Below are 3,836 nucleotides of genomic sequence, written 5' to 3'. Positions count from 1 at the left end.
AATCGGCGAAGGTATACATCCACATTTTTCATTAAGTTTGCTCCACAGGCAATAGTAAAAGCATGTCTTAAATTAAAACAAATGTATTAATGTGTAAATAGTTTCATTACAACGAACGTGATCGCGGTAAATCAACATAGAATCATTTAGACTGAAAATAAAAGGAAGTAATATTAAAGCCTATAACATTTCGTGTAATCGCGATAAATCTTGCGCATTTGGTCTGGTCAAGTCGATGGCACTACGGAAATGTATAAATTCAATGCAGTATTTATACTGGTGTACCCTGTAACACATGAATAGCAACTGCGGTTTCAAAAATAGCGGTGTAAATAAAACTGCTTTGTTAGAAATAGCGGTTGTTGTTTTGGTAAGTAGTAGTGCTTAAAAAGAGTTTTGAACCATATTTATCTCTCTACATATCCATGAAGTAAAAACAAACGTAACCTTAACCATCAAGAAAGATCAAACCTAATCTAACTTATTAAGAAAACACAGAACATAGACTTAACATATCTGACCTAATAGTATTGGGGTAAATTTAACCAAACCTGACCTATAGTCTGTCAAACGAAATAAGAGCCCTGAGAAATTTGTCAAAATTGGTGTCGCCACCATCGACCCCACAGTACTTTATCAACTTGTTTTGTTTTGTCAATAGTCGTCTGTAATATAGTCTGCTATTATGTCATTAAAATATATTGTAATGCTAGTTCAACAAAGATAAAACTGGTGTCTTGTCGTTAATTTTGTTTTATATTCTTTAATACTCGATGATCGTAAAAAACCATGAAACATATTAAATATATATTGCAAAATGTATTGGTTCTATTGCGATTAAGCCTATCTGTTTATAGCAGACTATATTACAGCCGACTATTGACAAAACAAAACAAGTTGATAAAGTACTATGGGGTCGATGGTGGCGACATCAATTTGGACGAATTTCTCAGGGCTCTTCTTTCGTTTGACAGACTATAGTAGAATTTGGGTTTATATAACCATAATCTAACCTTATATTACTTCAAATAGTAGAATTGGGGTTCAATTAACCAAACCCAACCTGACCTTACCAGACCTAGTAGTATTGGGGTACATTTAACCAAACCTTACCTGACCTAATAGTATTGGGGTTTATATAACCACTCCTAACCTAAACTTACATCACCTAGTAGAATTGGGGATCAAATAATCTAACCTAACCTTATCTCACGTAGTACTATACGGGTTCAAATAAGCAAACCTTGCTTGACCTAATACTTTTGTAGTTTCAAACCTGACCTGACCTATTACTATGCGGCTTCAAATTAACCACACCTAATCTATTACTATGCGGGTTCAAATAACCACAACTAACCTAAATGATATAAAAGAATAATTCTGTTGGAGTTCAACATAACACTACCTGACGAAATTTGGGTTCAAATAAACAACCTGTCCTAATTGGGGTTCAAAACTTCAAATGAACCAACATAACCCTATACCGGACATAAATATGGTACTGACCTATTACTTTTGACTTCAAATAACCCAACCTATTCTGATCTAATATAACTTACAATTTTTCTTTGAGTTCAAATAACACAACCTAATCCTACTGCCATAATATATTGGGGTTCCTATTTGGGTCAAAACCCTAAAAGACGTCCGACTCTCAACTTTGACATTACGATGTTTACGTATAAAAATTATATAGTAAAGCTATAGTGAGATATGCTGTAGCTCACATGAGTATTTTTCATATCCCGTCTGTGCTACTGTTTAGGGAATTGCAATAACGGGTAAACCGCTATTAGGGACAGTGTTTATGATGCTCCGATGCGGCCTTACCTATTTATACAAAACGTGCCACAAATTACTATGTGTGGCACTATTTGGTACAGACTTTGGGTTTTAAATAGCCACTGTGGAAATTGTAGTCTTGGAACATCCCTAAAAAATATTGCTTTTCCTCATACTACGAGTTGACTGTGGATTTCCTTAGTTAACTCCTTGCCTAACCGAATATCATGCACACATAATAGAAAGGCAATACCACAATTACATTAGCACTGACGGCTTTGAATTCACTCCGTTTTTGGTACATTTTTCTGTAGTTCAAGCATTTTGTTTTATAGGGTGCTTCAAGAGAGTATATGACAGTCTGGAAAAACATTTTCTGAGCTTTTCAAGCAGAAATTCCAATATTAAGACGTGTAGGCACCTTTTGGAAAACTATTTTGTAGACATTTCCAAATGTCAGATAGAAGGATCTTATGTTTCTATTGGGCACTATGTAGGCGCTGTGCACAAATATATCAACTCCGTATTCATCTTTATCAGAAGTGAAATTTGGCATTTTAACTCCAATCATAAATTCTGCAAAAAGTACCAAGGAAATATGAGTTAGGAAGTTGAAGAATCATGTATCGTTCGACTACCTGTGTAGTTCATTAAGATATTTAACTGAACACCCCACATCACACTAATAACAACGCAAGGCTCATGTCCTGAAGATACCCATGAGCTGTAATGATGTGTAAACCAGGTCATACACATATTTACACATTTAAAACCGTAATTTACCTTCTACACTGAGATATGGGAATACTTGTTCTATTATCAACGGTAATGAACTGGCAGTCGTATAAAACGTCTAAGTAGTTTTCTCGATTACTCATAAACGAGAGAGCGTCATCCCCTCTTGGTGAATTCTTTCGAATATATGTATTGAATGAAGATATAAGTTAATCTAATGAATATAATTGTATCACCTTCATTTTGCAAAACCCCTCGTTTTTTCCACAGAAATATTTGAACAAAATTCTGTAAAAAATTCTCAACGTCAAATAAATTATGCAAATTTGAATACTTCAAAATATACATTTTTCCGAGGGGTTAGTCATTCTCCAAAATTTTGTACACCTGATTTCTGATTTCTGAATTTTTATGTGAATTCCGTTGATTACTGAATGAATTTCTTGATTTCCGTGATTACGATTATTTTAGGTGATTTCCATAATCTTTACAATGATTTCCCGTTATTGCCGCAGATTACTCGAGATTACTACTTGAATTCCACTGATTACTCGTGATTACTATTTGAATTCCACTGATTACTCGTGATTACTATTTGAATTCCACTGATTACTCCATTTCAACTGATTACGATTTTTATTTTGGATTTTCGAATTCCTCGATTGATTATGCGTGATTATTTGACGAAATATGTGATTACCGTGATGATTACAAAAGATTACTAGGAAATCATGTGATTATTTCTGATTCTCTCAATATTCCATGTGATTTCCAGTGATTATCGGAGATTTCTGATTACTCACAAAATTGATTATGATTACTTATGATTTTCTTAGAATTCTAGAAATAAAGTAATCGATTTCGACGGTTTTGTACACCTGATTACTTAAGTGACTAGCCCCTCGCATTTTTCACACTCGAGCTTATATACTGAAGATCACTTTTAGACCATAATATTTTTTGGTATAAATTAGAAGCTTCCCTTAAAAAAAAAAAAGAACACGTGAACATGCTGAGCCTATTTGAACTTGATGGTATACAGAATATTCGGTGTGTGACGTTTCGGTGTCTGTACCATTAAAGTGTTCATATAACGGGAAAGTAATTTCCAAGAACACATAATTTTTCATTTTCTGTATAGTTTTTGAGAAATAAATATTATCATTATTATTAAAAAAATGTGTATTTTAATGTTTCATTTCGGTTGATTTGAAAATTTAATTAGAATGGATTAGATTGAAATCATTAGGCAATTGCAGGCTCATTTTATAATAGTCTGGTCTATCATAATAGTGAAATGCAATTACTATCAAACCCTT

This window comes from Phalangium opilio, unplaced genomic scaffold (assembly GCF_054372755.1).
Source record: "Phalangium opilio isolate 3A_F unplaced genomic scaffold, DU_Popi_V2 ptg000038l_1, whole genome shotgun sequence".
NCBI lineage: Eukaryota > Metazoa > Arthropoda > Arachnida > Opiliones > Phalangiidae > Phalangium > Phalangium opilio.
Note: the sequence above shows the minus strand (reverse complement) of the source record.